Genomic DNA, 10,692 nt, shown 5'->3' with positions numbered 1-10,692 from the left:
CAGTCCAGACTCCTAATGTTAAATTATATGTCAGACCCCCAATATTATACCCCATTCAGAACCATGAAACTAATCGTGTCCTTCACCAGACTCTTCTGTTATATAAGACCCCAAATATTAAATTAGAACCCAGACCCAACCCCATTTTAAATCTGACTCCAGATAAGACCCTTATTAGTGGGTCGGACCCCAAAACAGGTCCCGAAATGTAACCAAACAGCAGCTCCATGTATGACCAATCCAGAAGCTGTAGTCTTGTAACCAATGAGCATCAGCGTCAATGGAACTGTACCTGGCCAAGTGCAATGAGCTGCGGGAACGAGAGATCCAGCCTGTGCAATGTGCTGCGGGAACAAAAGATCCAGCCGGTGCAATGTGCTGCAGGAGAGGGATACAGCCAGTGCAATATGCTGCAGGAGAGAGAAACAACCAGTGCAATGTACTGCAGGAGAGGGATAAAACCAGGGCAATGTGCTGCAGGAGAGAGAAACAACCAGTGCAATGTGCTGCAGGAGAGAGAAACAACCAGTGCAATGTGCTGCAGGAGAGAGAAACAACAAGGGCAATGTGCTGCAAGAGATACAGCCAGTGCAATATGCTGCAGGAGAGGGATACAGCCAGTGTGATATGCTGCAGGAGAGGGATACAGCCAGTGCAATGTGCTGCAGGACAGATACACCCAGTGCAATGTGCTGCAGGAGAGGGATACAACCAGTGCAATGTGCTGCAGGAGAGGGATACAACCAGTGCAATGTGCTGCAGGAGAGGGATACAACCAGTGCAATGTGCTGCAGGAGAGGGATACAACCAGTGCAATGTGCTGCAGGAGAGGGATACAACCAGTGCAATGTGCTGCAGGAGAGGGATACAACCAGTGCAATGTGCTGCAGGAGAGAGAAACAACCAGTGCAATGTGCTGCAGGAGAGAGAAACAACCAGTGCAATGTGCTGCAGGAGAGGGATACAGCCAGTGCAATGTGCTGCAGGAGAGGGATACAGCCAGTGCAATGTGCTGCAGGAGAGGGATACAGCCAGTGCAATGTGCTGCAGTAGAGGGATACAACCAGTGCAATGTGCTGCAGTAGAGAGAAACAACCAGTGCAATGTGCTGCAGGAGAGAGAAACAACCAGTGCAATGTGCTGCAGGAGAAAGATACAGCCAGTGCAATGTGCTGCAGGAGAAGGATACAGCCAGTGCAATGTACTGCAGGAGAGGGATACAACCAGGGCAATGTGCTGCAGGAGAGAGATACAACCAGGGCAATGTGCTGCAGGAGAGGGATACAACCAGTGCAATGTGCTGCAGGAGAGAGATACAACCAGGGCAATGTGCTGCAGGAGAGGGATACAGCCAGTGCAATGTGCTGCAGGACAGATACACCCAGTGCAATGTGCTGCAGGAGAGGGATACAACCAGGGCAATGTGCTGCAGGAGAGGGATACAACCAGGGCAATGTGCTGCAGGAGAGGGATACAACCAGGGCAATGTGCTGCAGGAGAGGGATACAACCAGGGCAATGTGCTGCAGGAGAGGGATACAACCAGTGCAATGTGCTGCAGGAGAGAGATACAGCCAGTGCAATGTGCTGCAGGACAGATACACCCAGTGCAATGTGCTGCAGGAGAGGGATACAACCAGTGCAATGTGCTGCAGGAGAGAGAAACAACCAGTGCAATGTGCTGCAGGAGAAACAACCAGTGCAATGTGCTGCAGGAGAAACAACCAGTGCAATGTGCTGCAGGAGAGAGAAACAACCAGTGCAATGTGCTGCAGGAGAGAGAAACAACCAGTGCAATGTGCTGCAGGAGAGAGAAACAACCAGTGCAATGTGCTGCAGGAGAGGGATACAACCAGGGCAATGTGCTGCAGGAGAGGGATACAACCAGGGCAATGTGCTGCAGGAGAGGGATACAACCAGGGCAATGTGCTGCAGGAGAGAGAAACAACCAGGGCAATGTGCTGCAGGAGAGAGAAACAACCAGTGCAATGTGCTGCAGGAGAGGGATACAACCAGGGCAATGTGCTGCAGGATATACAACCAGTGCAATGTGCTGCAGGATATACAACCAGTGCAATGTGCTGCAGGAGAGGGATACAACCAGGGCAATGTGCTGCAGGTTATACAACCAGTGCAATGTGCTGCAGGAGAGAGAAACAACCAGTGCAATGTGCTGCAGGAGAGAGAAACAACCAGTGCAATGTGCTGCAGGAGAGGGATACAACCAGGGCAATGTGCTGCAGGAGAGAGAAACAACCAGGGCAATGTGCTGCAGGAGAGAGAAACAACCAGTGCAATGTGCTGCAGGAGAGGGATACAACCAGGGCAATGTGCTGCAGGAGAGAGAAACAACCAGTGCAATGTGCTGCAGGAGAGAGAAACAACCAGTGCAATGTGCTGCAGGAGAGAGAAACAACCAGTGCAATGTGCTGCAGTGGATACAACCAGTGCAATGTGCTGCAGTGGATACAACCAGTGCAATGTGCTGCAGTGGATACAACCTATCCGATAGCGATGGACACCCCCATGAAGGTGAGCTTCAGCATAGTATCAGGATAACACATCACCTTCTGCCTCTATGAAGGGTCTAACTCATCAACCCTGAGGAAACATGGTCCCGGTGCCAGCCACAGCTACCTCCTGCCAACCACAAGATGGCACTAATGACGTCACTTACCAAACATAAGGATGAACTGAACTAGAGGGGCGTGGCTTGTGATAGCCAATGAGGCGAGGGTCCGTGGAGATGCCGCGCTTTTATTGTGGCCAATGAGAAAGTGAGGGCGGAGTCAGAGCGTCAGTCACAGACGGTCCGGCCAGGACCCCGGCTGTCAGGATCAGTGTGCTCCCGGGGCTGGAGCTAGACGGAGCGCGACACCGACACCGCAGTGTCTACACCAGTGACAGGTGAGGAGATGGCGCCCCATGCCCCGCACGACCCACGGGTGCACTGCATGGAGCTGAGGGTGCGGTGCAGTGTGCGGCTGCCTGTCATCATCAGCTCGACTACAGGAGACTAAGACATGAGGAGAGAGAGAGAACTACAGGAGACTAAGACATGAGGAGAGAGAGAGAACTACAGGAGACTAAGACATGAGGAGAGAGAGAGAACTACAGGAGACTAAGACATGAGGAGAGAGAGAACTACAGGAGACTAAGACATGAGGAGAGAGAGAACTACAGGAGAATAAGACATGAGGAGAGAGAGAGAGAGAACTACAGGAGACTAAGACATGAGGAGAGAGAGAACTACAGGAGAATAAGACATGAGGAGAGAGAGAGAGAGAGAACTACAGGAGACTAAGACATGAGGAGAGAGAGAGAGAGAACTACAGGAGACTAAGACATGAGGAGAGAGAGAGAGAGAACTACAGGAGACTAAGACATGAGGAGAGAGAGAGAGAGAACTACAGGAGACTAAGACATGAGGAGAGAGAGAGAGAACTACAGGAGACTAAGACATGAGGAGAGAGAGAGAACTACAGGAAACTAAGACATGAGGAGAGAGAGAGAACTACAGGATACTAAGACATGGAGAGAGAGAGAGAGAACTACAGGAGACTAAGACATGAGGAGAGAGAGAGAGAGAGAGAACTACAGGAGACTAAGACATGAGGAGAGAGAGAGAGAGAACTACAGGAGACTAAGACATGAGGAGAGAGAGAGAGAACTACAGGAGACTAAGACATGAGGAGAGAGAGAGAGAACTACAGGAGACTAAGACATGAGGAGAGAGAGAGAGAGAGAGAACTACAGGAGACTAAGACATGAGGAGAGAGAGAGAGAGAACTACAGGAGACTAAGACATGAGGAGAGAGAGAGAGAGAACTACAGGAGACTAAGACATGAGGAGAGAGAGAGAGAGAACTACAGGAGACTAAGACATGAGGAGAGAGAGAGAGAGAACTACAGGAGACTAAGACATGAGGAGAGAGAGAGAGAGAACTACAGGAGACTAAGACATGAGGAGAGAGAGAGAGAACTACAGGAGACTAAGACATGAGGAGAGAGAGAGAACTACAGGAAACTAAGACATGAGGAGAGAGAGAGAACTACAGGATACTAAGACATGGAGAGAGAGAGAGAGAACTACAGGAGACTAAGACATGAGGAGAGAGAGAGAGAGAACTACAGGAGACTAAGACACGAGGAGAGAGAGAACTACAGGAGACTAAGACATGAGGAGAGAGAGAGAGAGAGAACTACAGGAGACTAAGACATGAGGAGAGAGAGAGAGAACTACAGGAGACTAAGACATGAGGAGAGAGAGAGAACTACAGGAGACTAAGACATGAGGAGAGAGAGAGAGAGAGAACTACAGGAGACTAAGACATGAGGAGAGAGAGAGAGAGAACTACAGGAGACTAAGACATGAGGAGAGAGAGAACTACAGGAGACTAAGACATGAGGAGAGAGAGAGAACTACAGGAGACTAAGACATGAGGAGAGAGAGAGAGAGAACTACAGGAGACTAAGACATGAGGAGAGAGAGAGAACTACAGGAGACTAAGACATGAGGAGAGAGAGAGAACTACAGGAGACTAAGACATGAGGAGAGAGAGAGAACTACAGGAGACTAAGACATGAGGAGAGAGAGAGAGAGAGAACTACAGGAGACTAAGACATGAGGAGAGAGAGAGAGAACTACAGGAGACTAAGACATGAGGAGAGAGAGAGAACTACAGGAGACTAAGACATGAGGAGAGAGAGAGAGAGAACTACAGGAGACTAAGACATGAGGAGAGAGAGAGAGAGAGAACTACAGGAGACTAAGACATGAGGAGAGAGAGAGAGAGAGAACTACAGGAGACTAAGACATGAGGAGAGAGAGAGAGAGAGAGAGAGAACTACAGGATACTAAGACATGAGGAGAGAGAGAGAGAGAACTACAGGAGACTAAGACATGAGGAGAGAGAGAACTACAGGAGAATAAGACATGAGGAGAGAGAGAGAGAGAACTACAGGAGACTAAGACATGAGGAGAGAGAGAGAGAGAACTACAGGAGACTAAGACATGAGGAGAGAGAGAGAGAGAACTACAGGAGACTAAGACATGAGGAGAGAGAGAGAGGGAGAGAGAACTACAGGAGACTAAGACATGAGGAGAGAGAGAGAACTACAGGAGACTAAGACATGAGGAGAGAGAGAGAGAACTACAGGAGACTAAGACATGAGGAGAGAGAGAGAGAGAACTACAGGAGACTAAGACATGAGGAGAGAGAGAGAGAGAACTACAGGAGACTAAGACATGAGGAGAGAGAGAGAGAGAGAACTACAGGAGACTAAGACATGAGGAGAGAGAGAGAGAGAGAACTACAGGAGACTAAGACATGAGGAGAGAGAGAGAGAGAACTACAGGAGACTAAGACATGAGGAGAGAGAGAGAACTACAGGAGACTAAGACATGAGGAGAGAGAGAGAACTACAGGAGACTAAGACATGAGGAGAGAGAGAGAACTACAGGAGACTAAGACATGAGGAGAGAGAGAGAACTACAGGAGACTAAGACATGAGGAGAGAGAGAGAGAGAGAACTACAGGAGACTAAGACATGAGGAGAGAGAGAGAGAGAACTACAGGAGACTAAGACATGAGGAGAGAGAGAGAGAGAACTACAGGAGACTAAGACATGAGGAGAGAGAGAGAACTACAGGAGACTAAGACATGAGGAGAGAGAGAGAACTACAGGAGACTAAGACATGAGGAGAGAGAGAGAGAACTACAGGAGACTAAGACATGAGGAGAGAGAGAGAGAGAACTACAGGAGACTAAGACATGAGGAGAGAGAGAGAGAGAACTACAGGAGACTAAGACATGAGGAGAGAGAGAGAACTACAGGAGACTAAGACATGAGGAGAGAGAGAGAGAACTACAGGAGACTAAGACATGAGGAGAGAGAGAGAGAGAACTACAGGAGACTAAGACATGAGGAGAGAGAGAGAGAGAACTACAGGAGACTAAGACATGAGGAGAGAGAGAGAGAGAACTACAGGAGACTAAGACATGAGGAGAGAGAGAGAGAGAACTACAGGAGACTAAGACATGAGGAGAGAGAGAGAGAGAACTACAGGAGACTAAGACATGAGGAGAGAGAGAGAGAACTACAGGAGACTAAGACATGAGGAGAGAGAGAGAACTACAGGAAACTAAGACATGAGGAGAGAGAGAGAACTACAGGATACTAAGACATGGAGAGAGAGAGAGAGAACTACAGGAGACTAAGACACGAGGAGAGAGAGAACTACAGGAGACTAAGACATGAGGAGAGAGAGAGAGAGAGAACTACAGGAGACTAAGACATGAGGAGAGAGAGAGAGAACTACAGGAGACTAAGACATGAGGAGAGAGAGAGAACTACAGGAGACTAAGACATGAGGAGAGAGAGAGAACTACAGGAGACTAAGACATGAGGAGAGAGAGAGAGAGAACTACAGGAGACTAAGACATGAGGAGAGAGAGAGAGAGAACTACAGGAGACTAAGACATGAGGAGAGAGAGAACTACAGGAGACTAAGACATGAGGAGAGAGAGAGAACTACAGGAGACTAAGACATGAGGAGAGAGAGAGAGAGAACTACAGGAGACTAAGACATGAGGAGAGAGAGAGAACTACAGGAGACTAAGACATGAGGAGAGAGAGAGAACTACAGGAGACTAAGACATGAGGAGAGAGAGAGAGAGAACTACAGGAGACTAAGACATGAGGAGAGAGAGAGAGAACTACAGGAGACTAAGACATGAGGAGAGAGAGAGAGAACTACAGGAGACTAAGACATGAGGAGAGAGAGAGAGAACTACAGGAGACTAAGACATGAGGAGAGAGAGAGAGAGAGAGAACTACAGGAGACTAAGACATGAGGAGAGAGAGAGAGAACTACAGGAGACTAAGACATGAGGAGAGAGAGAGAGAACTACAGGAGACTAAGACATGAGGAGAGAGAGAGAGAACTACAGGAGACTAAGACATGAGGAGAGAGAGAACTACAGGAGACTAAGACATGAGGAGAGAGAGAGAACTACAGGAGACTAAGACATGAGGAGAGAGAGAGAACTACAGGAGACTAAGACATGAGGAGAGAGAGAGAACTACAGGAGACTAAGACATGAGGAGAGAGAGAGAACTACAGGAGACTAAGACATGAGGAGAGAGAGAGAACTACAGGAGACTAAGACATGAGGAGAGAGAGAGAACTACAGGAGACTAAGACATGAGGAGAGAGAGGGAGAGAGAACTACAGGAGACTAAGACATGAGGAGAGAGAGAGAACTACAGGAGACTAAGACATGAGGAGAGAGAGAGAGAACTACAGGAGACTAAGACATGAGGAGAGAGAGAGAGAGAACTACAGGAGACTAAGACATGAGGAGAGAGAGAGAGAGAACTACAGGAGACTAAGACATGAGGAGAGAGAGAGAGAGAGAACTACAGGAGACTAAGACATGAGGAGAGAGAGAGAGAGAGAACTACAGGAGACTAAGACATGAGGAGAGAGAGAGAGAGAACTACAGGAGACTAAGACATGAGGAGAGAGAGAGAACTACAGGAGACTAAGACATGAGGAGAGAGAGAGAACTACAGGAGACTAAGACATGAGGAGAGAGAGAGAACTACAGGAGACTAAGACATGAGGAGAGAGAGAGAACTACAGGAGACTAAGACATGAGGAGAGAGAGAGAGAGAGAACTACAGGAGACTAAGACATGAGGAGAGAGAGAGAGAGAACTACAGGAGACTAAGACATGAGGAGAGAGAGAGAGAGAACTACAGGAGACTAAGACATGAGGAGAGAGAGAGAACTACAGGAGACTAAGACATGAGGAGAGAGAGAGAACTACAGGAGACTAAGACATGAGGAGAGAGAGAGAGAACTACAGGAGACTAAGACATGAGGAGAGAGAGAGAGAGAACTACAGGAGACTAAGACATGAGGAGAGAGAGAGAGAGAACTACAGGAGACTAAGACATGAGGAGAGAGAGAGAACTACAGGAGACTAAGACATGAGGAGAGAGAGAGAGAACTACAGGAGACTAAGACATGAGGAGAGAGAGAGAGAGAACTACAGGAGACTAAGACATGAGGAGAGAGAGAGAGAGAACTACAGGAGACTAAGACATGAGGAGAGAGAGAGAGAGAACTACAGGAGACTAAGACATGAGGAGAGAGAGAGAGAGAACTACAGGAGACTAAGACATGAGGAGAGAGAGAGAGAGAACTACAGGAGACTAAGACATGAGGAGAGAGAGAGAGAACTACAGGAGACTAAGACATGAGGAGAGAGAGAGAACTACAGGAAACTAAGACATGGAGAGAGAGAGAGAGAACTACAGGAGACTAAGACACGAGGAGAGAGAGAACTACAGGAGACTAAGACATGAGGAGAGAGAGAGAGAGAGAACTACAGGAGACTAAGACATGAGGAGAGAGAGAGAGAACTACAGGAGACTAAGACATGAGGAGAGAGAGAGAACTACAGGAGACTAAGACATGAGGAGAGAGAGAGAACTACAGGAGACTAAGACATGAGGAGAGAGAGAGAGAGAGAACTACAGGAGACTAAGACATGAGGAGAGAGAGAGAGAGAACTACAGGAGACTAAGACATGAGGAGAGAGAGAACTACAGGAGACTAAGACATGAGGAGAGAGAGAGAACTACAGGAGACTAAGACATGAGGAGAGAGAGAGAGAGAACTACAGGAGACTAAGACATGAGGAGAGAGAGAGAACTACAGGAGACTAAGACATGAGGAGAGAGAGAGAACTACAGGAGACTAAGACATGAGGAGAGAGAGAGAGAGAGAACTACAGGAGACTAAGACATGAGGAGAGAGAGAGAGAACTACAGGAGACTAAGACATGAGGAGAGAGAGAGAGAACTACAGGAGACTAAGACATGAGGAGAGAGAGAGAGAGAGAGAACTACAGGAGACTAAGACATGAGGAGAGAGAGAGAGAGAACTACAGGAGACTAAGACATGAGGAGAGAGAGAACTACAGGAGACTAAGACATGAGGAGAGAGAGAGAGAGAACTACAGGAGACTAAGACATGAGGAGAGAGAGAGAGAGAACTACAGGAGACTAAGACATGAGGGAGAGAGAGAGAGAACTACAGGAGACTAAGACATGAGGAGAGAGAGAGAACTACAGGAGACTAAGACATGAGGAGAGAGAGAGAACTACAGGAGACTAAGACATGAGGAGAGAGAGAGAACTACAGGAGACTAAGACATGAGGAGAGAGAGAACTACAGGAGACTAAGACATGAGGAGAGAGAGAGAGAGAGAACTACAGGAGACTAAGACATGAGGAGAGAGAGAGAGAGAACTACAGGAGACTAAGACATGAGGAGAGAGAGAGAGAGAACTACAGGAGACTAAGACATGAGGAGAGAGAGAGAACTACAGGAGACTAAGACATGAGGAGAGAGAGAGAGAACTACAGGAGACTAAGACATGAGGAGAGAGAGAGAGAGAACTACAGGAGACTAAGACATGAGGAGAGAAGAGAGAGAGAACTACAGGAGACTAAGACACGAGGAGAGAGAGAGAGAGAACTACAGGAGACTAAGACATGAGGAGAGAGAGAGAGAGAGAACTACAGGAGACTAAGACATGAGAGAGAGAGAGAGAACTACAGGAGACTAAGACATGAGGAGAGAGAGAGAGAGAACTACAGGAGACTAAGACATGAGGAGAGAGAGAGAACTACAGGAGACTAAGACATGAGGAGAGAAAGAGAACTACAGGAGACTAAGACATGAGGAGAGAGAGAACTACAGGAGACTAAGACATGAGGAGAGAGAGAGGCTCCCGAGGAGGGGGGAGCAGAGAGAGAGAGAGGCTCCCGAGGAGGGGGGAGCAGAGAGAGAGAGAGCCTCCCGAGGAGGGGGGAGCAGAGAGAGAGAGAGGCTCCCGAGGAGGGGGGAGGAGAGAGAGAGGCTCCCGAGGAGGGGGGAGGAGAGAGAGAGAGAGAGGCTCCCGAGGAGGGGGGAGGAGAGAGAGAGAGAGGCTCCTGACTATGGGGGAGGAGAGAGAGAGAGAGAGGTTCCCGAGGAGGGGGGATGAGAGAGAGAGAGAGGCTCCCGAGGAGGGGGGATGAGAGAGAGAGGCTCCCGAGGAGGGGGGATGAGAGAGAGAGAGAGAGAGGCTCCCGAGGAGGGGGGATGAGAGAGAGAGAGAGAGAGAGGCTCCCGAGGAGGGGGGAGCAGAGAGAGAGAGAGAGGCTCCCGAGGAGGGGGGAGCAGAGAGAGAGAGAGAGAGGCTCCCGCGGAGGGGGGAGCAGAGAGAGAGAGAGAGGCTCCCGAGGAGGGGGGATGAGAGAGAGAGAGAGAGAGAGGCTCCCGAGGAGGGGGGATGAGAGAGAGAGAGAGAGAGAGAGGCTCCTGAGGAGGGGGGATGAGAGAGAGAGAGAGAGAGGCTCCCGAGGAGGGGGGAGGAGAGAGAGAGAGAGGCTCCCGAGGAGGGGGGAGGAGAGAGAGAGAGAGGCTCCCGAGGAGGGGGGAGGAGAGAGAGAGAGAGGCTCCCGAGGAGGGGGGAGGAGAGAGAGAGAGAGGCTCCCGAGGAGGGGGGAGGAGAGAGAGAGAGAGAGGCTCCCGAGGAGGGGGGAGGAGAGAGAGAGAGAGGCTCCCGAGGAGGGGGGAGGAGAGAGAGAGAGAGAGAGGCTCCCGAGGAGGGGGGAGGAGAGAGAGAGAGAG

At 49.4% G+C, this 10,692-nt stretch overlaps 1 protein-coding gene across 1 annotated transcript in view; it reads left to right on the top strand.

Annotated features, from left to right (window-relative positions):
* The first annotated feature begins 2,772 nt into the window (after window positions 1-2,772).
* Window positions 2,773-10,692, top strand: part of ADISSP (adipose secreted signaling protein) — a 46,785-nt gene continuing 38,865 nt past the window's right edge. The window contains exon 1 of the mRNA XM_072126414.1: window positions 2,773-2,906. The gene's annotated coding sequence lies outside the window, so the exon portion shown is untranslated. The remainder of the gene's footprint in view (window positions 2,907-10,692) is intronic.

The sequence above is a fragment of the Engystomops pustulosus genome, chromosome 1, assembly GCF_040894005.1.
Source record: "Engystomops pustulosus chromosome 1, aEngPut4.maternal, whole genome shotgun sequence".
NCBI lineage: Eukaryota > Metazoa > Chordata > Amphibia > Anura > Leptodactylidae > Engystomops > Engystomops pustulosus.
The sequence above is the reverse complement of the archived record's forward strand: the minus strand, read 5'-3'. Positions and strand labels throughout refer to the sequence as shown.